The sequence below is a fragment of the Schistocerca cancellata genome, unplaced genomic scaffold (assembly GCF_023864275.1).
Source record: "Schistocerca cancellata isolate TAMUIC-IGC-003103 unplaced genomic scaffold, iqSchCanc2.1 HiC_scaffold_601, whole genome shotgun sequence".
NCBI classification, from domain to species: domain Eukaryota; kingdom Metazoa; phylum Arthropoda; class Insecta; order Orthoptera; family Acrididae; genus Schistocerca; species Schistocerca cancellata.
In genome coordinates this window covers 123,669-144,619 of record NW_026046613.1, presented here as the reverse complement: position 1 = coordinate 144,619, position 20,951 = coordinate 123,669, and the positions used below count along the sequence as shown (strand labels likewise).

At 54.9% G+C, this 20,951-nt stretch overlaps 10 non-coding genes and 12 pseudogenes across 10 annotated transcripts; all 22 read left to right on the top strand.

The window, feature by feature from the left end:
* Nucleotides 1-176: 176 nt before the first annotated feature.
* LOC126134233 (5S ribosomal RNA) lies at nucleotides 177-295 on the top strand. Its single transcript, XR_007527642.1, has one exon. It is a non-coding gene; the product is annotated as a 5S ribosomal RNA (ribosomal RNA).
* Nucleotides 296-1,149: 854 nt separating this feature from the next.
* On the top strand, nucleotides 1,150-1,269 carry LOC126134414 (5S ribosomal RNA; annotated as a pseudogene).
* An 859-nt stretch (nucleotides 1,270-2,128) lies between these two features.
* Nucleotides 2,129-2,247, top strand: LOC126134232 (5S ribosomal RNA). Its single transcript, XR_007527641.1, has one exon. It is a non-coding gene; the product is annotated as a 5S ribosomal RNA (ribosomal RNA).
* An 854-nt stretch (nucleotides 2,248-3,101) lies between these two features.
* Nucleotides 3,102-3,220, top strand: LOC126134231 (5S ribosomal RNA). The gene has a single exon (XR_007527640.1). It is a non-coding gene; the product is annotated as a 5S ribosomal RNA (ribosomal RNA).
* Nucleotides 3,221-4,079: 859 nt separating this feature from the next.
* LOC126134302 (5S ribosomal RNA) lies at nucleotides 4,080-4,198 on the top strand. Its single transcript, XR_007527704.1, has one exon. It is a non-coding gene; the product is annotated as a 5S ribosomal RNA (ribosomal RNA).
* An 854-nt stretch (nucleotides 4,199-5,052) lies between these two features.
* On the top strand, nucleotides 5,053-5,172 carry LOC126134413 (5S ribosomal RNA; annotated as a pseudogene).
* Nucleotides 5,173-6,029: 857 nt separating this feature from the next.
* Nucleotides 6,030-6,149, top strand: LOC126134412 (5S ribosomal RNA; annotated as a pseudogene).
* An 859-nt stretch (nucleotides 6,150-7,008) lies between these two features.
* LOC126134230 (5S ribosomal RNA) lies at nucleotides 7,009-7,127 on the top strand. Its single transcript, XR_007527639.1, has one exon. It is a non-coding gene; the product is annotated as a 5S ribosomal RNA (ribosomal RNA).
* An 854-nt stretch (nucleotides 7,128-7,981) lies between these two features.
* Nucleotides 7,982-8,101, top strand: LOC126134411 (5S ribosomal RNA; annotated as a pseudogene).
* An 859-nt stretch (nucleotides 8,102-8,960) lies between these two features.
* LOC126134229 (5S ribosomal RNA) lies at nucleotides 8,961-9,079 on the top strand. Its single transcript, XR_007527638.1, has one exon. It is a non-coding gene; the product is annotated as a 5S ribosomal RNA (ribosomal RNA).
* An 854-nt stretch (nucleotides 9,080-9,933) lies between these two features.
* On the top strand, nucleotides 9,934-10,053 carry LOC126134408 (5S ribosomal RNA; annotated as a pseudogene).
* Nucleotides 10,054-10,912: 859 nt separating this feature from the next.
* Nucleotides 10,913-11,032, top strand: LOC126134407 (5S ribosomal RNA; annotated as a pseudogene).
* An 859-nt stretch (nucleotides 11,033-11,891) lies between these two features.
* On the top strand, nucleotides 11,892-12,011 carry LOC126134406 (5S ribosomal RNA; annotated as a pseudogene).
* An 859-nt stretch (nucleotides 12,012-12,870) lies between these two features.
* On the top strand, nucleotides 12,871-12,989 carry LOC126134228 (5S ribosomal RNA). The gene has a single exon (XR_007527637.1). It is a non-coding gene; the product is annotated as a 5S ribosomal RNA (ribosomal RNA).
* Nucleotides 12,990-13,843: 854 nt separating this feature from the next.
* LOC126134405 (5S ribosomal RNA) lies at nucleotides 13,844-13,963 on the top strand (annotated as a pseudogene).
* Nucleotides 13,964-14,822: 859 nt separating this feature from the next.
* LOC126134404 (5S ribosomal RNA) lies at nucleotides 14,823-14,942 on the top strand (annotated as a pseudogene).
* Nucleotides 14,943-15,801: 859 nt separating this feature from the next.
* On the top strand, nucleotides 15,802-15,920 carry LOC126134226 (5S ribosomal RNA). The gene has a single exon (XR_007527635.1). It is a non-coding gene; the product is annotated as a 5S ribosomal RNA (ribosomal RNA).
* Nucleotides 15,921-16,774: 854 nt separating this feature from the next.
* LOC126134403 (5S ribosomal RNA) lies at nucleotides 16,775-16,894 on the top strand (annotated as a pseudogene).
* An 859-nt stretch (nucleotides 16,895-17,753) lies between these two features.
* On the top strand, nucleotides 17,754-17,872 carry LOC126134303 (5S ribosomal RNA). Its single transcript, XR_007527705.1, has one exon. It is a non-coding gene; the product is annotated as a 5S ribosomal RNA (ribosomal RNA).
* An 854-nt stretch (nucleotides 17,873-18,726) lies between these two features.
* LOC126134402 (5S ribosomal RNA) lies at nucleotides 18,727-18,846 on the top strand (annotated as a pseudogene).
* Nucleotides 18,847-19,705: 859 nt separating this feature from the next.
* Nucleotides 19,706-19,824, top strand: LOC126134197 (5S ribosomal RNA). The gene has a single exon (XR_007527609.1). It is a non-coding gene; the product is annotated as a 5S ribosomal RNA (ribosomal RNA).
* An 853-nt stretch (nucleotides 19,825-20,677) lies between these two features.
* LOC126134401 (5S ribosomal RNA) lies at nucleotides 20,678-20,797 on the top strand (annotated as a pseudogene).
* The last annotated feature ends 154 nt before the right edge of the window (nucleotides 20,798-20,951 follow it).

The following is a 20,951-nucleotide window of genomic DNA, read 5'->3' as shown; positions in this document are numbered from 1 at the left end:
CCCGCCAATTCGGCCGTCACTCTGCTGGGACGCCGGGCGCGCCTCCCCGCGCCGTCCTCGAGGAACTGGCGGTTGCGGAAGGAAGCGCTTTCGTCAAATGCGGCCGAAAACTAACATTTTGTGTGTTGGGAGAAAAGCCGAACGCGAATTCTGCCGTGCTCCTACATTAGATGAGCGCCAACGGCGATACCATGATGAATACACCGGTTCTCGTCCGATCACCGAAGTTAAGCATCATCGGGCCCTGCTAGTACTTGGATGGGTGACCGCCTGGGAAACCCGGGTGCTGTTGGCTCCCTTCCTGTTTTTTTTTTTTTGTTATGTCGCCAGCCCAATTTTCAAACTACCTTTCTGTTGTGACAAAGATGCTTCCTTAAACCGTTTAAACTACTGTAATGGTACGATAATGCAGTAATTAACTCAGTTTGAGGGAGAATGTGCTAACCAAGTTTGCCAAGAAGACTTTGAAAACGACAAAACAGTACGAATTGGCAGGTGATTTCTGAAATACGTCACCGCCTATTGTTGTGTAGGAATGTAGAGTTCCAAATTTGATTTGTAACCACGAATTTATTCCTTAGTCGTCTCGTCTCGTCTCGTCTCGTCTCGTCCCGCAGACGTTTTTCGTGCTTGCGCTGTCATATGGACCACGACCCGAGCGGCAGCGAGCGGCAGTCGAGCAAAGTCGGGACAAGTCGGGACGGGGACAGGGACAGGGATAGGAATGGTGCGAATGCACTGCAAACTACGCAGACACCTGGTGTGAGGCGCGGCGAGGCGAGGCGAGGCGAGGCGAGGAAGCCCACATCGCTACCAGTGGGCCCTCCAGCACGACACTGCCACACCCCGCACAGGCCCTCCGCTGAACACCAGGGACAAGATGCGTCCTCCGCTAGTGTCGAAGGCTGAACGCGCCCAGCGAATGACAGGGGGTGCAACGAGCAGCAGTGCGTCTCACACACGCGGCGGTGCGCCCGCCAATTCGGCCGTCACTCTGCTGGGACGCCGGGCGCGCCTCCCCGCGCCGTCCTCGAGGAACTGGCGGTTGCGGAAGGAAGCGCTTTCGTCAAATGCGGCCGAAAACTAACATTTTGTGTGTTGGGAGAAAAGCCGAACGCGAATTCTGCCGTGCTCCTACATTAGATGAGCGCCAACGGCGATACCATGATGAATACACCGGTTCTCGTCCGACCACCGAAGTTAAGCATCATCATGCCCGGCTAGTACTTGGATGGGTGACCGCCTGGGTCAACCCGGGTGCTGTTGGCTCCCTTCCCGTTTTTTTTTTTTTGTTATGTTGCCAGCCCAATTTTCAAACTACGTTTCTGTTGGGACAAAGATGCTTCCTTAAGCCTTTTAAACTACTGTAATGGTACGAAAATGCAGTAATTAACTCAGTTTGAGGGAGAATGTGCTAACCAAGTTTGCCAAGAAGACTTTGAAAACGACAAAACAGTACGAATCGGCAGGTGATTTCTGAAATACGTCACCGCCTATTGTTGTGTAGGAATGTAGAGTTCCAAATTTGATTTGTAACCACGAATTTATTCCTTAGTCGTCTCGTCTCGTCTCGTCTCGTCTCGTCCCGCAGACGTTTTTCGTGCTTGCGCTGTCATATGGACCACGACCCGAGCGGCAGCGAGCGGCAGTCGAGCAAAGTCGGGACAAGTCGGGACGGGGACAGGGACAGGGATAGGAATGGTGCGAATGCACTGCAAACTACGCAGACACCTGGTGTGAGGCGCGGCGAGGCGAGGCGAGGCGAGGCGAGGCGTGGAAGCCCACATCGCTACCAGTGGGCCCTCCAGCACGACACTGCCACACCCCGCACAGGCCCTCCGCTGAACACCAGGGACAAGATGCGTCCTCCGCTAGTGTCGAAGGCTGAACGCGCCCAGCGAATGACAGGGGGTGCAACGAGCAGCAGTGCGTCTCACACACGCGGCGGTGCGCCCGCCAATTCGGCCGTCACTCTGCTGGGACGCCGGGCGCGCCTCCCCGCGCCGTCCTCGAGGAACTGGCGGTTGCGGAAGGAAGCGCTTTCGTCAAATGCGGCCGAAAACTAACATTTTGTGTGTTGGGAGAAAAGCCGAACGCGAATTCTGCCGTGCTCCTACATTAGATGAGCGCCAACGGCGATACCATGATGAATACACCGGTTCTCGTCCGATCACCGAAGTTAAGCATCATCGGGCCCTGCTAGTACTTGGATGGGTGACCGCCTGGGAAACCCGGGTGCTGTTGGCTCCCTTCCTGTTTTTTTTTTTTTGTTATGTCGCCAGCCCAATTTTCAAACTACCTTTCTGTTGTGACAAAGATGCTTCCTTAAACCGTTTAAACTACTGTAATGGTACGATAATGCAGTAATTAACTCAGTTTGAGGGAGAATGTGCTAACCAAGTTTGCCAAGAAGACTTTGAAAACGACAAAACAGTACGAATCGGCAGGTGATTTCTGAAATACGTCACCGCCTATTGTTGTGTAGGAATGTAGAGTTCCAAATTTGATTTGTAACCACGAATTTATTCCTTAGTCGTCTCGTCTCGTCTCGTCTCGTCTCGTCCCGCAGACGTTTTTCGTGCTTGCGCTGTCATATGGACCACGACCCGAGCGGCAGCGAGCGGCAGTCGAGCAAAGTCGGGACAAGTCGGGACGGGGACAGGGACAGGGATAGGAATGGTGCGAATGCACTGCAAACTACGCAGACACCTGGTGTGAGGCGCGGCGAGGCGAGGCGAGGCGAGGCGAGGAAGCCCACATCGCTACCAGTGGGCCCTCCAGCACGACACTGCCACACCCCGCACAGGCCCTCCGCTGAACACCAGGGACAAGATGCGTCCTCCGCTAGTGTCGAAGGCTGAACGCGCCCAGCGAATGACAGGGGGTGCAACGAGCAGCAGTGCGTCTCACACACGCGGCGGTGCGCCCGCCAATTCGGCCGTCACTCTGCTGGGACGCCGGGCGCGCCTCCCCGCGCCGTCCTCGAGGAACTGGCGGTTGCGGAAGGAAGCGCTTTCGTCAAATGCGGCCGAAAACTAACATTTTGTGTGTTGGGAGAAAAGCCGAACGCGAATTCTGCCGTGCTCCTACATTAGATGAGCGCCAACGGCGATACCATGATGAATACACCGGTTCTCGTCCGATCACCGAAGTTAAGCATCATCGGGCCCTGCTAGTACTTGGATGGGTGACCGCCTGGGAAACCCGGGTGCTGTTGGCTCCCTTCCTGTTTTTTTTTTTTTGTTATGTCGCCAGCCCAATTTTCAAACTACCTTTCTGTTGTGACAAAGATGCTTCCTTAAACCGTTTAAACTACTGTAATGGTACGATAATGCAGTAATTAACTCAGTTTGAGGGAGAATGTGCTAACCAAGTTTGCCAAGAAGACTTTGAAAACGACAAAACAGTACGAATTGGCAGGTGATTTCTGAAATACGTCACCGCCTATTGTTGTGTAGGAATGTAGAGTTCCAAATTTGATTTGTAACCACGAATTTATTCCTTAGTCGTCTCGTCTCGTCTCGTCTCGTCTCGTCCCGCAGACGTTTTTCGTGCTTGCGCTGTCATATGGACCACGACCCGAGCGGCAGCGAGCGGCAGTCGAGCAAAGTCGGGACAAGTCGGGACGGGGACAGGGACAGGGATAGGAATGGTGCGAATGCACTGCAAACTACGCAGACACCTGGTGTGAGGCGCGGCGAGGCGAGGCGAGGCGAGGCGAGGCGTGGAAGCCCACATCGCTACCAGTGGGCCCTCCAGCACGACACTGCCACACCCCGCACAGGCCCTCCGCTGAACACCAGGGACAAGATGCGTCCTCCGCTAGTGTCGAAGGCTGAACGCGCCCAGCGAATGACAGGGGGTGCAACGAGCAGCAGTGCGTCTCACACACGCGGCGGTGCGCCCGCCAATTCGGCCGTCACTCTGCTGGGACGCCGGGCGCGCCTCCCCGCGCCGTCCTCGAGGAACTGGCGGTTGCGGAAGGAAGCGCTTTCGTCAAATGCGGCCGAAAACTAACATTTTGTGTGTTGGGAGAAAAGCCGAACGCGAATTCTGCCGTGCTCCTACATTAGATGAGCGCCAACGGCGATACCATGATGAATACACCGGTTCTCGTCCGACCACCGAAGTTAAGCATCATCATGCCCGGCTAGTACTTGGATGGGTGACCGCCTGGGAAACCCGGGTGCTGTTGGCTCCCTTCCTGTTTTTTTTTTTTTGTTATGTCGCCAGCCCAATTTTCAAACTACCTTTCTGTTGTGACAAAGATGCTTCCTTAAACCGTTTAAACTACTGTAATGGTACGATAATGCAGTAATTAACTCAGTTTGAGGGAGAATGTGCTAACCAAGTTTGCCAAGAAGACTTTGAAAACGACAAAACAGTACGAATTGGCAGGTGATTTCTGAAATACGTCACCGCCTATTGTTGTGTAGGAATGTAGAGTTCCAAATTTGATTTGTAACCACGAATTTATTCCTTAGTCGTCTCGTCTCGTCTCGTCTCGTCTCGTCCCGCAGACGTTTTTCGTGCTTGCGCTGTCATATGGACCACGACCCGAGCGGCAGCGAGCGGCAGTCGAGCAAAGTCGGGACAAGTCGGGACGGGGACAGGGACAGGGATAGGAATGGTGCGAATGCACTGCAAACTACGCAGACACCTGGTGTGAGGCGCGGCGAGGCGAGGCGAGGCGAGGCGAGGAAGCCCACATCGCTACCAGTGGGCCCTCCAGCACGACACTGCCACACCCCGCACAGGCCCTCCGCTGAACACCAGGGACAAGATGCGTCCTCCGCTAGTGTCGAAGGCTGAACGCGCCCAGCGAATGACAGGGGGTGCAACGAGCAGCAGTGCGTCTCACACACGCGGCGGTGCGCCCGCCAATTCGGCCGTCACTCTGCTGGGACGCCGGGCGCGCCTCCCCGCGCCGTCCTCGAGGAACTGGCGGTTGCGGAAGGAAGCGCTTTCGTCAAATGCGGCCGAAAACTAACATTTTGTGTGTTGGGAGAAAAGCCGAACGCGAATTCTGCCGTGCTCCTACATTAGATGAGCGCCAACGGCGATACCATGATGAATACACCGGTTCTCGTCCGACCACCGAAGTTAAGCATCATCATGCCCGGCTAGTACTTGGATGGGTGACCGCCTGGGTCAACCCGGGTGCTGTTGGCTCCCTTCCCGTTTTTTTTTTTGTTATGTTGCCAGCCCAATTTTCAAACTACGTTTCTGTTGGGACAAAGATGCTTCCTTAAGCCTTTTAAACTACTGTAATGGTACGAAAATGCAGTAATTAACTCAGTTTGAGGGAGAATGTGCTAACCAAGTTTGCCAAGAAGACTTTGAAAACGACAAAACAGTACGAATCGGCAGGTGATTTCTGAAATACGTCACCGCCTATTGTTGTGTAGGAATGTAGAGTTCCAAATTTGATTTGTAACCACGAATTTATTCCTTAGTCGTCTCGTCTCGTCTCGTCTCGTCTCGTCCCGCAGACGTTTTTCGTGCTTGCGCTGTCATATGGACCACGACCCGAGCGGCAGCGAGCGGCAGTCGAGCAAAGTCGGGACAAGTCGGGACGGGGACAGGGACAGGGATAGGAATGGTGCGAATGCACTGCAAACTACGCAGACACCTGGTGTGAGGCGCGGCGAGGCGAGGCGAGGCGAGGCGAGGCGTGGAAGCCCACATCGCTACCAGTGGGCCCTCCAGCACGACACTGCCACACCCCGCACAGGCCCTCCGCTGAACACCAGGGACAAGATGCGTCCTCCGCTAGTGTCGAAGGCTGAACGCGCCCAGCGAATGACAGGGGGTGCAACGAGCAGCAGTGCGTCTCACACACGCGGCGGTGCGCCCGCCAATTCGGCCGTCACTCTGCTGGGACGCCGGGCGCGCCTCCCCGCGCCGTCCTCGAGGAACTGGCGGTTGCGGAAGGAAGCGCTTTCGTCAAATGCGGCCGAAAACTAACATTTTGTGTGTTGGGAGAAAAGCCGAACGCGAATTCTGCCGTGCTCCTACATTAGATGAGCGCCAACGGCGATACCATGATGAATACACCGGTTCTCGTCCGACCACCGAAGTTAAGCATCATCATGCCCGGCTAGTACTTGGATGGGTGACCGCCTGGGTCAACCCGGGTGCTGTTGGCTCCCTTCCCGTTTTTTTTTTTTTGTTATGTTGCCAGCCCAATTTTCAAACTACGTTTCTGTTGGGACAAAGATGCTTCCTTAAGCCTTTTAAACTACTGTAATGGTACGAAAATGCAGTAATTAACTCAGTTTGAGGGAGAATGTGCTAACCAAGTTTGCCAAGAAGACTTTGAAAACGACAAAACAGTACGAATCGGCAGGTGATTTCTGAAATACGTCACCGCCTATTGTTGTGTAGGAATGTAGAGTTCCAAATTTGATTTGTAACCACGAATTTATTCCTTAGTCGTCTCGTCTCGTCTCGTCTCGTCTCGTCCCGCAGACGTTTTTCGTGCTTGCGCTGTCATATGGACCACGACCCGAGCGGCAGCGAGCGGCAGTCGAGCAAAGTCGGGACAAGTCGGGACGGGGACAGGGACAGGGATAGGAATGGTGCGAATGCACTGCAAACTACGCAGACACCTGGTGTGAGGCGCGGCGAGGCGAGGCGAGGCGAGGCGAGGCGTGGAAGCCCACATCGCTACCAGTGGGCCCTCCAGCACGACACTGCCACACCCCGCACAGGCCCTCCGCTGAACACCAGGGACAAGATGCGTCCTCCGCTAGTGTCGAAGGCTGAACGCGCCCAGCGAATGACAGGGGGTGCAACGAGCAGCAGTGCGTCTCACACACGCGGCGGTGCGCCCGCCAATTCGGCCGTCACTCTGCTGGGACGCCGGGCGCGCCTCCCCGCGCCGTCCTCGAGGAACTGGCGGTTGCGGAAGGAAGCGCTTTCGTCAAATGCGGCCGAAAACTAACATTTTGTGTGTTGGGAGAAAAGCCGAACGCGAATTCTGCCGTGCTCCTACATTAGATGAGCGCCAACGGCGATACCATGATGAATACACCGGTTCTCGTCCGATCACCGAAGTTAAGCATCATCGGGCCCTGCTAGTACTTGGATGGGTGACCGCCTGGGAAACCCGGGTGCTGTTGGCTCCCTTCCTGTTTTTTTTTTTTTGTTATGTCGCCAGCCCAATTTTCAAACTACCTTTCTGTTGTGACAAAGATGCTTCCTTAAACCGTTTAAACTACTGTAATGGTACGATAATGCAGTAATTAACTCAGTTTGAGGGAGAATGTGCTAACCAAGTTTGCCAAGAAGACTTTGAAAACGACAAAACAGTACGAATTGGCAGGTGATTTCTGAAATACGTCACCGCCTATTGTTGTGTAGGAATGTAGAGTTCCAAATTTGATTTGTAACCACGAATTTATTCCTTAGTCGTCTCGTCTCGTCTCGTCTCGTCTCGTCCCGCAGACGTTTTTCGTGCTTGCGCTGTCATATGGACCACGACCCGAGCGGCAGCGAGCGGCAGTCGAGCAAAGTCGGGACAAGTCGGGACGGGGACAGGGACAGGGATAGGAATGGTGCGAATGCACTGCAAACTACGCAGACACCTGGTGTGAGGCGCGGCGAGGCGAGGCGAGGCGAGGCGAGGAAGCCCACATCGCTACCAGTGGGCCCTCCAGCACGACACTGCCACACCCCGCACAGGCCCTCCGCTGAACACCAGGGACAAGATGCGTCCTCCGCTAGTGTCGAAGGCTGAACGCGCCCAGCGAATGACAGGGGGTGCAACGAGCAGCAGTGCGTCTCACACACGCGGCGGTGCGCCCGCCAATTCGGCCGTCACTCTGCTGGGACGCCGGGCGCGCCTCCCCGCGCCGTCCTCGAGGAACTGGCGGTTGCGGAAGGAAGCGCTTTCGTCAAATGCGGCCGAAAACTAACATTTTGTGTGTTGGGAGAAAAGCCGAACGCGAATTCTGCCGTGCTCCTACATTAGATGAGCGCCAACGGCGATACCATGATGAATACACCGGTTCTCGTCCGACCACCGAAGTTAAGCATCATCATGCCCGGCTAGTACTTGGATGGGTGACCGCCTGGGTCAACCCGGGTGCTGTTGGCTCCCTTCCCGTTTTTTTTTTTTTGTTATGTTGCCAGCCCAATTTTCAAACTACGTTTCTGTTGGGACAAAGATGCTTCCTTAAGCCTTTTAAACTACTGTAATGGTACGAAAATGCAGTAATTAACTCAGTTTGAGGGAGAATGTGCTAACCAAGTTTGCCAAGAAGACTTTGAAAACGACAAAACAGTACGAATCGGCAGGTGATTTCTGAAATACGTCACCGCCTATTGTTGTGTAGGAATGTAGAGTTCCAAATTTGATTTGTAACCACGAATTTATTCCTTAGTCGTCTCGTCTCGTCTCGTCTCGTCTCGTCCCGCAGACGTTTTTCGTGCTTGCGCTGTCATATGGACCACGACCCGAGCGGCAGCGAGCGGCAGTCGAGCAAAGTCGGGACAAGTCGGGACGGGGACAGGGACAGGGATAGGAATGGTGCGAATGCACTGCAAACTACGCAGACACCTGGTGTGAGGCGCGGCGAGGCGAGGCGAGGCGAGGCGAGGCGTGGAAGCCCACATCGCTACCAGTGGGCCCTCCAGCACGACACTGCCACACCCCGCACAGGCCCTCCGCTGAACACCAGGGACAAGATGCGTCCTCCGCTAGTGTCGAAGGCTGAACGCGCCCAGCGAATGACAGGGGGTGCAACGAGCAGCAGTGCGTCTCACACACGCGGCGGTGCGCCCGCCAATTCGGCCGTCACTCTGCTGGGACGCCGGGCGCGCCTCCCCGCGCCGTCCTCGAGGAACTGGCGGTTGCGGAAGGAAGCGCTTTCGTCAAATGCGGCCGAAAACTAACATTTTGTGTGTTGGGAGAAAAGCCGAACGCGAATTCTGCCGTGCTCCTACATTAGATGAGCGCCAACGGCGATACCATGATGAATACACCGGTTCTCGTCCGATCACCGAAGTTAAGCATCATCGGGCCCTGCTAGTACTTGGATGGGTGACCGCCTGGGAAACCCGGGTGCTGTTGGCTCCCTTCCTGTTTTTTTTTTTTTGTTATGTCGCCAGCCCAATTTTCAAACTACCTTTCTGTTGTGACAAAGATGCTTCCTTAAACCGTTTAAACTACTGTAATGGTACGATAATGCAGTAATTAACTCAGTTTGAGGGAGAATGTGCTAACCAAGTTTGCCAAGAAGACTTTGAAAACGACAAAACAGTACGAATTGGCAGGTGATTTCTGAAATACGTCACCGCCTATTGTTGTGTAGGAATGTAGAGTTCCAAATTTGATTTGTAACCACGAATTTATTCCTTAGTCGTCTCGTCTCGTCTCGTCTCGTCTCGTCCCGCAGACGTTTTTCGTGCTTGCGCTGTCATATGGACCACGACCCGAGCGGCAGCGAGCGGCAGTCGAGCAAAGTCGGGACAAGTCGGGACGGGGACAGGGACAGGGATAGGAATGGTGCGAATGCACTGCAAACTACGCAGACACCTGGTGTGAGGCGCGGCGAGGCGAGGCGAGGCGAGGCGAGGAAGCCCACATCGCTACCAGTGGGCCCTCCAGCACGACACTGCCACACCCCGCACAGGCCCTCCGCTGAACACCAGGGACAAGATGCGTCCTCCGCTAGTGTCGAAGGCTGAACGCGCCCAGCGAATGACAGGGGGTGCAACGAGCAGCAGTGCGTCTCACACACGCGGCGGTGCGCCCGCCAATTCGGCCGTCACTCTGCTGGGACGCCGGGCGCGCCTCCCCGCGCCGTCCTCGAGGAACTGGCGGTTGCGGAAGGAAGCGCTTTCGTCAAATGCGGCCGAAAACTAACATTTTGTGTGTTGGGAGAAAAGCCGAACGCGAATTCTGCCGTGCTCCTACATTAGATGAGCGCCAACGGCGATACCATGATGAATACACCGGTTCTCGTCCGACCACCGAAGTTAAGCATCATCATGCCCGGCTAGTACTTGGATGGGTGACCGCCTGGGTCAACCCGGGTGCTGTTGGCTCCCTTCCCGTTTTTTTTTTTTTGTTATGTTGCCAGCCCAATTTTCAAACTACGTTTCTGTTGGGACAAAGATGCTTCCTTAAGCCTTTTAAACTACTGTAATGGTACGAAAATGCAGTAATTAACTCAGTTTGAGGGAGAATGTGCTAACCAAGTTTGCCAAGAAGACTTTGAAAACGACAAAACAGTACGAATCGGCAGGTGATTTCTGAAATACGTCACCGCCTATTGTTGTGTAGGAATGTAGAGTTCCAAATTTGATTTGTAACCACGAATTTATTCCTTAGTCGTCTCGTCTCGTCTCGTCTCGTCTCGTCCCGCAGACGTTTTTCGTGCTTGCGCTGTCATATGGACCACGACCCGAGCGGCAGCGAGCGGCAGTCGAGCAAAGTCGGGACAAGTCGGGACGGGGACAGGGACAGGGATAGGAATGGTGCGAATGCACTGCAAACTACGCAGACACCTGGTGTGAGGCGCGGCGAGGCGAGGCGAGGCGAGGCGAGGCGTGGAAGCCCACATCGCTACCAGTGGGCCCTCCAGCACGACACTGCCACACCCCGCACAGGCCCTCCGCTGAACACCAGGGACAAGATGCGTCCTCCGCTAGTGTCGAAGGCTGAACGCGCCCAGCGAATGACAGGGGGTGCAACGAGCAGCAGTGCGTCTCACACACGCGGCGGTGCGCCCGCCAATTCGGCCGTCACTCTGCTGGGACGCCGGGCGCGCCTCCCCGCGCCGTCCTCGAGGAACTGGCGGTTGCGGAAGGAAGCGCTTTCGTCAAATGCGGCCGAAAACTAACATTTTGTGTGTTGGGAGAAAAGCCGAACGCGAATTCTGCCGTGCTCCTACATTAGATGAGCGCCAACGGCGATACCATGATGAATACACCGGTTCTCGTCCGACCACCGAAGTTAAGCATCATCATGCCCGGCTAGTACTTGGATGGGTGACCGCCTGGGTCAACCCGGGTGCTGTTGGCTCCCTTCCCGTTTTTTTTTTTTTGTTATGTTGCCAGCCCAATTTTCAAACTACGTTTCTGTTGGGACAAAGATGCTTCCTTAAGCCTTTTAAACTACTGTAATGGTACGAAAATGCAGTAATTAACTCAGTTTGAGGGAGAATGTGCTAACCAAGTTTGCCAAGAAGACTTTGAAAACGACAAAACAGTACGAATCGGCAGGTGATTTCTGAAATACGTCACCGCCTATTGTTGTGTAGGAATGTAGAGTTCCAAATTTGATTTGTAACCACGAATTTATTCCTTAGTCGTCTCGTCTCGTCTCGTCTCGTCTCGTCCCGCAGACGTTTTTCGTGCTTGCGCTGTCATATGGACCACGACCCGAGCGGCAGCGAGCGGCAGTCGAGCAAAGTCGGGACAAGTCGGGACGGGGACAGGGACAGGGATAGGAATGGTGCGAATGCACTGCAAACTACGCAGACACCTGGTGTGAGGCGCGGCGAGGCGAGGCGAGGCGAGGCGAGGCGTGGAAGCCCACATCGCTACCAGTGGGCCCTCCAGCACGACACTGCCACACCCCGCACAGGCCCTCCGCTGAACACCAGGGACAAGATGCGTCCTCCGCTAGTGTCGAAGGCTGAACGCGCCCAGCGAATGACAGGGGGTGCAACGAGCAGCAGTGCGTCTCACACACGCGGCGGTGCGCCCGCCAATTCGGCCGTCACTCTGCTGGGACGCCGGGCGCGCCTCCCCGCGCCGTCCTCGAGGAACTGGCGGTTGCGGAAGGAAGCGCTTTCGTCAAATGCGGCCGAAAACTAACATTTTGTGTGTTGGGAGAAAAGCCGAACGCGAATTCTGCCGTGCTCCTACATTAGATGAGCGCCAACGGCGATACCATGATGAATACACCGGTTCTCGTCCGACCACCGAAGTTAAGCATCATCATGCCCGGCTAGTACTTGGATGGGTGACCGCCTGGGTCAACCCGGGTGCTGTTGGCTCCCTTCCCGTTTTTTTTTTTTTGTTATGTTGCCAGCCCAATTTTCAAACTACGTTTCTGTTGGGACAAAGATGCTTCCTTAAGCCTTTTAAACTACTGTAATGGTACGAAAATGCAGTAATTAACTCAGTTTGAGGGAGAATGTGCTAACCAAGTTTGCCAAGAAGACTTTGAAAACGACAAAACAGTACGAATCGGCAGGTGATTTCTGAAATACGTCACCGCCTATTGTTGTGTAGGAATGTAGAGTTCCAAATTTGATTTGTAACCACGAATTTATTCCTTAGTCGTCTCGTCTCGTCTCGTCTCGTCTCGTCCCGCAGACGTTTTTCGTGCTTGCGCTGTCATATGGACCACGACCCGAGCGGCAGCGAGCGGCAGTCGAGCAAAGTCGGGACAAGTCGGGACGGGGACAGGGACAGGGATAGGAATGGTGCGAATGCACTGCAAACTACGCAGACACCTGGTGTGAGGCGCGGCGAGGCGAGGCGAGGCGAGGCGAGGCGTGGAAGCCCACATCGCTACCAGTGGGCCCTCCAGCACGACACTGCCACACCCCGCACAGGCCCTCCGCTGAACACCAGGGACAAGATGCGTCCTCCGCTAGTGTCGAAGGCTGAACGCGCCCAGCGAATGACAGGGGGTGCAACGAGCAGCAGTGCGTCTCACACACGCGGCGGTGCGCCCGCCAATTCGGCCGTCACTCTGCTGGGACGCCGGGCGCGCCTCCCCGCGCCGTCCTCGAGGAACTGGCGGTTGCGGAAGGAAGCGCTTTCGTCAAATGCGGCCGAAAACTAACATTTTGTGTGTTGGGAGAAAAGCCGAACGCGAATTCTGCCGTGCTCCTACATTAGATGAGCGCCAACGGCGATACCATGATGAATACACCGGTTCTCGTCCGATCACCGAAGTTAAGCATCATCGGGCCCTGCTAGTACTTGGATGGGTGACCGCCTGGGAAACCCGGGTGCTGTTGGCTCCCTTCCTGTTTTTTTTTTTTTGTTATGTCGCCAGCCCAATTTTCAAACTACCTTTCTGTTGTGACAAAGATGCTTCCTTAAACCGTTTAAACTACTGTAATGGTACGATAATGCAGTAATTAACTCAGTTTGAGGGAGAATGTGCTAACCAAGATTGCCAAGAAGACTTTGAAAACGACAAAACAGTACGAATTGGCAGGTGATTTCTGAAATACGTCACCGCCTATTGTTGTGTAGGAATGTAGAGTTCCAAATTTGATTTGTAACCACGAATTTATTCCTTAGTCGTCTCGTCTCGTCTCGTCTCGTCTCGTCCCGCAGACGTTTTTCGTGCTTGCGCTGTCATATGGACCACGACCCGAGCGGCAGCGAGCGGCAGTCGAGCAAAGTCGGGACAAGTCGGGACGGGGACAGGGACAGGGATAGGAATGGTGCGAATGCACTGCAAACTACGCAGACACCTGGTGTGAGGCGCGGCGAGGCGAGGCGAGGCGAGGCGAGGAAGCCCACATCGCTACCAGTGGGCCCTCCAGCACGACACTGCCACACCCCGCACAGGCCCTCCGCTGAACACCAGGGACAAGATGCGTCCTCCGCTAGTGTCGAAGGCTGAACGCGCCCAGCGAATGACAGGGGGTGCAACGAGCAGCAGTGCGTCTCACACACGCGGCGGTGCGCCCGCCAATTCGGCCGTCACTCTGCTGGGACGCCGGGCGCGCCTCCCCGCGCCGTCCTCGAGGAACTGGCGGTTGCGGAAGGAAGCGCTTTCGTCAAATGCGGCCGAAAACTAACATTTTGTGTGTTGGGAGAAAAGCCGAACGCGAATTCTGCCGTGCTCCTACATTAGATGAGCGCCAACGGCGATACCATGATGAATACACCGGTTCTCGTCCGACCACCGAAGTTAAGCATCATCATGCCCGGCTAGTACTTGGATGGGTGACCGCCTGGGTCAACCCGGGTGCTGTTGGCTCCCTTCCCGTTTTTTTTTTTTTGTTATGTTGCCAGCCCAATTTTCAAACTACGTTTCTGTTGGGACAAAGATGCTTCCTTAAGCCTTTTAAACTACTGTAATGGTACGAAAATGCAGTAATTAACTCAGTTTGAGGGAGAATGTGCTAACCAAGTTTGCCAAGAAGACTTTGAAAACGACAAAACAGTACGAATCGGCAGGTGATTTCTGAAATACGTCACCGCCTATTGTTGTGTAGGAATGTAGAGTTCCAAATTTGATTTGTAACCACGAATTTATTCCTTAGTCGTCTCGTCTCGTCTCGTCTCGTCTCGTCCCGCAGACGTTTTTCGTGCTTGCGCTGTCATATGGACCACGACCCGAGCGGCAGCGAGCGGCAGTCGAGCAAAGTCGGGACAAGTCGGGACGGGGACAGGGACAGGGATAGGAATGGTGCGAATGCACTGCAAACTACGCAGACACCTGGTGTGAGGCGCGGCGAGGCGAGGCGAGGCGAGGCGAGGCGTGGAAGCCCACATCGCTACCAGTGGGCCCTCCAGCACGACACTGCCACACCCCGCACAGGCCCTCCGCTGAACACCAGGGACAAGATGCGTCCTCCGCTAGTGTCGAAGGCTGAACGCGCCCAGCGAATGACAGGGGGTGCAACGAGCAGCAGTGCGTCTCACACACGCGGCGGTGCGCCCGCCAATTCGGCCGTCACTCTGCTGGGACGCCGGGCGCGCCTCCCCGCGCCGTCCTCGAGGAACTGGCGGTTGCGGAAGGAAGCGCTTTCGTCAAATGCGGCCGAAAACTAACATTTTGTGTGTTGGGAGAAAAGCCGAACGCGAATTCTGCCGTGCTCCTACATTAGATGAGCGCCAACGGCGATACCATGATGAATACACCGGTTCTCGTCCGACCACCGAAGTTAAGCATCATCATGCCCGGCTAGTACTTGGATGGGTGACCGCCTGGGTCAACCCGGGTGCTGTTGGCTCCCTTCCCGTTTTTTTTTTTTTGTTATGTTGCCAGCCCAATTTTCAAACTACGTTTCTGTTGGGACAAAGATGCTTCCTTAAGCCTTTTAAACTACTGTAATGGTACGAAAATGCAGTAATTAACTCAGTTTGAGGGAGAATGTGCTAACCAAGTTTGCCAAGAAGACTTTGAAAACGACAAAACAGTACGAATCGGCAGGTGATTTCTGAAATACGTCACCGCCTATTGTTGTGTAGGAATGTAGAGTTCCAAATTTGATTTGTAACCACGAATTTATTCCTTAGTCGTCTCGTCTCGTCTCGTCTCGTCTCGTCCCGCAGACGTTTTTCGTGCTTGCGCTGTCATATGGACCACGACCCGAGCGGCAGCGAGCGGCAGTCGAGCAAAGTCGGGACAAGTCGGGACGGGGACAGGGACAGGGATAGGAATGGTGCGAATGCACTGCAAACTACGCAGACACCTGGTGTGAGGCGCGGCGAGGCGAGGCGAGGCGAGGCGAGGCGTGGAAGCCCACATCGCTACCAGTGGGCCCTCCAGCACGACACTGCCACACCCCGCACAGGCCCTCCGCTGAACACCAGGGACAAGATGCGTCCTCCGCTAGTGTCGAAGGCTGAACGCGCCCAGCGAATGACAGGGGGTGCAACGAGCAGCAGTGCGTCTCACACACGCGGCGGTGCGCCCGCCAATTCGGCCGTCACTCTGCTGGGACGCCGGGCGCGCCTCCCCGCGCCGTCCTCGAGGAACTGGCGGTTGCGGAAGGAAGCGCTTTCGTCAAATGCGGCCGAAAACTAACATTTTGTGTGTTGGGAGAAAAGCCGAACGCGAATTCTGCCGTGCTCCTACATTAGATGAGCGCCAACGGCGATACCATGATGAATACACCGGTTCTCGTCCGATCACCGAAGTTAAGCATCATCGGGCCCTGCTAGTACTTGGATGGGTGACCGCCTGGGAAACCCGGGTGCTGTTGGCTCCCTTCCTGTTTTTTTTTTTTTGTTATGTCGCCAGCCCAATTTTCAAACTACCTTTCTGTTGTGACAAAGATGCTTCCTTAAACCGTTTAAACTACTGTAATGGTACGATAATGCAGTAATTAACTCAGTTTGAGGGAGAATGTGCTAACCAAGTTTGCCAAGAAGACTTTGAAAACGACAAAACAGTACGAATTGGCAGGTGATTTCTGAAATACGTCACCGCCTATTGTTGTGTAGGAATGTAGAGTTCCAAATTTGATTTGTAACCACGAATTTATTCCTTAGTCGTCTCGTCTCGTCTCGTCTCGTCTCGTCCCGCAGACGTTTTTCGTGCTTGCGCTGTCATATGGACCACGACCCGAGCGGCAGCGAGCGGCAGTCGAGCAAAGTCGGGACAAGTCGGGACGGGGACAGGGACAGGGATAGGAATGGTGCGAATGCACTGCAAACTACGCAGACACCTGGTGTGAGGCGCGGCGAGGCGAGGCGAGGCGAGGCGAGGAAGCCCACATCGCTACCAGTGGGCCCTCCAGCACGACACTGCCACACCCCGCACAGGCCCTCCGCTGAACACCAGGGACAAGATGCGTCCTCCGCTAGTGTCGAAGGCTGAACGCGCCCAGCGAATGACAGGGGGTGCAACGAGCAGCAGTGCGTCTCACACACGCGGCGGTGCGCCCGCCAATTCGGCCGTCACTCTGCTGGGACGCCGGGCGCGCCTCCCCGCGCCGTCCTCGAGGAACTGGCGGTTGCGGAAGGAAGCGCTTTCGTCAAATGCGGCCGAAAACTAACATTTTGTGTGTTGGGAGAAAAGCCGAACGCGAATTCTGCCGTGCTCCTACATTAGATGAGCGCCAACGGCGATACCATGATGAATACACCGGTTCTCGTCCGACCACCGAAGTTAAGCATCATCATGCCCGGCTAGTACTTGGATGGGTGACCGCCTGGGTCAACCCGGGTGCTGTTGGCTCCCTTCCCGTTTTTTTTTTTTTGTTATGTTGCCAGCCCAATTTTCAAACTACGTTTCTGTTGGGACAAAGATGCTTCCTTAAGCCTTTTAAACTACTGTAATGGTACGAAAATGCAGTAATTAACTCAGTTTGAGGGAGAATGTGCTAACCAAGTTTGCCAAGAAGACTTTGAAAACGACAAAACAGTACGAATCGGCAGGTGATTTCTGAAATACGTCACCGCCTATTGTTGTGTAGGAATGTAGAGTTCCAAATTTGATTTGTAACCACGAATTTATTCCTTAGTCGTCTCGTCTCGTCTCGTCTCGTCTCGTCCCGCAGACGTTTTTCGTGCTTGCGCTGTCATATGGACCACGACCCGAGCGGCAGCGAGCGGCAGTCGAGCAAAGTCGGGACAAGTCGGGACGGGGACAGGGACAGGGATAGGAATGGTGCGAATGCACTGCAAACTACGCAGACACCTGGTGTGAGGCGCGGCGAGGCGAGGCGAGGCGAGGCGAGGCGTGGAAGCCCACATCGCTACCAGTGGGCCCTCCAGCACGACACTGCCACACCCCGCACAGGCCCTCCGCTGAACACCAGGGACAAGATGCGTCCTCCGCTAGTGTCGAAGGCTGAACGCGCCCAGCGAATGACAGGGGGTGCAACGAGCAGCAGTGCGTCTCACACACGCGGCGGTGCGCCCGCCAATTCGGCCGTCACTCTGCTGGGACGCCGGGCGCGCCTCCCCGCGCCGTCCTCGAGGAACTGGCGGTTGCGGAAGGAAGCGCTTTCGTCAAATGCGGCCGAAAACTAACATTTTGTGTGTTGGGAGAAAAGCCGAACGCGAATTCTGCCGTGCTCCTACATTAGATGAGCGCCAACGGCGATACCATGATGAATACACCGGTTCTCGTCCGATCACCGAAGTTAAGCATCATCGGGCCCTGCTAGCACTTGGATGGGTGACCGCCTGGGAAACCCGGGTGCTGTTGGCTCCCTTCCTGTTTTTTTTTTTTTGTTATGTCGCCAGCCCAATTTTCAAACTACCTTTCTGTTGTGACAAAGATGCTTCCTTAAACCGTTTAAACTACTGTAATGGTACGATAATGCAGTAATTAACTCAGTTTGAGGGAGAATGTGCTAACCAAGTTTGCCAAGAAGACTTTGAAAACGACAAAACAGTACGAATTGGCAGGTGATTTCTGAAATACGTCACCGCCTATTGTTGTGTAGGAATGTAGAGTTCCAAATTTGATTTGTAACCACGAATTTATTCCTTAGTCGTCTCGTCTCGTCTCGTCTCGTCTCGTCCCGCAGACGTTTTTCGTGCTTGCGCTGTCATATGGACCACGACCCGAGCGGCAGCGAGCGGCAGTCGAGCAAAGTCGGGACAAGTCGGGACGGGGACAGGGACAGGGATAGGAATGGTGCGAATGCACTGCAAACTACGCAGACACCTGGTGTGAGGCGCGGCGAGGCGAGGCGAGGCGAGGCGAGGAAGCCCACATCGCTACCAGTGGGCCCTCCAGCACGACACTGCCACACCCCGCACAGGCCCTCCGCTGAACACCAGGGACAAGATGCGTCCTCCGCTAGTGTCGAAGGCTGAACGCGCCCAGCGAATGACAGGGGGTGCAACGAGCAGCAGTGCGTCTCACACACGCGGCGGTGCGCCCGCCAATTCGGCCGTCACTCTGCTGGGACGCCGGGCGCGCCTCCCCGCGCCGTCCTCGAGGAACTGGCGGTTGCGGAAGGAAGCGCTTTCGTCAAATGCGGCCGAAAACTAACATTTTGTGTGTTGGGAGAAAAGCCGAACGCGAATTCTGCCGTGCTCCTACATTAGATGAGCGCCAACGGCGATACCATGATGAATACACCGGTTCTCGTCCGACCACCGAAGTTAAGCATCATCATGCCCGGCTAGTACTTGGATGGGTGACCGCCTGGGTCAACCCGGGTGCTGTTGGCTCCCTTCCCGTTTTTTTTTTTTTGTTATGTTGCCAGCCCAATTTTCAAACTACGTTTCTGTTGGGACAAAGATGCTTCCTTAAGCCTTTTAAACTACTGTAATGGTACGAAAATGCAGTAATTAACTCAGTTTGAGGGAGAATGTGCTAACCAAGTTTGCCAAGAAGACTTTGAAAACGACAAAACAGTACGAATCGGCAGGTGATTTCTGAAATACGTCACCGCCTATTGTTGTGTAGGAATGTAGAGTTCCAAATTTGATTTGTAACCACGAATTTATTCCTTAGTCGTCTCGTCTCGTCTCGTCTCGTCTCGTCCCGCAGACGTTTTTCGTGCTTGCGCTGTCATATGGACCACGACCCGAGCGGCAGCGAGCGGCAGTCGAGCAAAGTCGGGACAAGTCGGGACGGGGACAGGGACAGGGATAGGAATGGTGCGAATGCACTGCAAACTACGCAGACACCTGGTGTGAGGCGCGGCGAGGCGAGGCGAGGCGAGGCGAGGCGTGGAAGCCCACATCGCTACCAGTGGGCCCTCCAGCACGACACTGCCACACCCCGCACAGGCCCTCCGCTGAACACCAGGGACAAGATGCGTCCTCCGCTAGTGTCGAAGGCTGAACGCGCCCAGCGAATGACAGGGGGTGCAACGAGCAGCAGTGCGTCTCACACACGCGGCGGTGCGCCCGCCAATTCGGCCGTCACTCTGCTGGGACGCCGGGCGCGCCTCCCCGCGCCGTCCTCGAGGAACTGGCGGTTGCGGAAGGAAGCGCTTTCGTCAAATGCGGCCGAAAACTAACATTTTGTGTGTTGGGAGAAAAGCCGAACGCGAATTCTGCCGTGCTCCTACATTAGATGAGCGCCAACGGCCATACCATGATGAATACACCGGTTCTCGTCCGATCACCGAAGTTAAGCATCATCGGGCCCTGCTAGTACTTGGATGGGTGACCGCCTGGGAAACCCGGGTGCTGTTGGCTCCCTTCCTGTTTTTTTTTTTTGTTATGTCGCCAGCCCAATTTTCAAACTACCTTTCTGTTGTGACAAAGATGCTTCCTTAAACCGTTTAAACTACTGTAATGGTACGATAATGCAGTAATTAACTCAGTTTGAGGGAGAATGTGCTAACCAAGTTTGCCAAGAAGACTTTGAAAACGACAAAACAGTACGAATTGGCAGGTGATTTCTGAAATACGTCACCGCCTATTGTTGTGTAGGAATGTAGAGTTCCAAATTTGATTTGTAACCACGAATTTATTCCTTAGTCGTCTCGTCTCGTCTCGTCTCGTCTCGTCCCGCAGACGTTTTTCGTGCTTGCGCTGTCATATGGACCACGACCCGAGCGGCAGCGAGCGGCAGTCGAGCAAAGTCGGGACAAGTCGGGACGGGGACAGGGACAGGGATAGGAATGGTGCGAATGCACTGCAAACTACGCAGACACCTGGTGTGAGGCGCGGCGAGGCGAGGCGAGGCGAGGCGAGGAAGCCCACATCGCTACCAGTGGGCCCTCCAGCACGACACTGCCACACCCCGCACAGGCCCTCCGCTGAACACCAGGGACAAGATGCGTCCTCCGCTAGTGTCGAAGGCTGAACGCGCCCAGCGAATGACAGGGGGTGCAACGAGCAGCAGTGCGTCTCACACACGCGGCGGTGCGCCCGCCAATTCGGCCGTCACTCTGCTGGGACGCCGGGCGCGCCTCCCCGCGCCGTCCTCGAGGAACTGGCGGTTGCGGAAGGAAGCGCTTTCGTCAAATGCGGCCGAAAACTAACATTTTGTGTGTTGGGAGAAAAGCCGAACGCGAATTCTGCCGTGCTCCTACATTAGATGAGCGCCAACGGCGATACCATGATGAATACACCGGTTCTCGTCCGACCACCGAAGTTAAGCATCATCATGCCCGGCTAGTACTTGGATGGGTGACCGCCTGGGTCAACCCGGGTGCTGTTGGCTCCCTTCCCGTTTTTTTTTTTTTGTTATGTTGCCAGCCCAATTTTCAAACTACGTTTCTGTTGGGACAAAGATGCTTCCTTAAGCCTTTTAAACTACTGTAATGGTACGAAAATGCAGTAATTAACTCAGTTTGAGGGAGAATGTGCTAACCAAG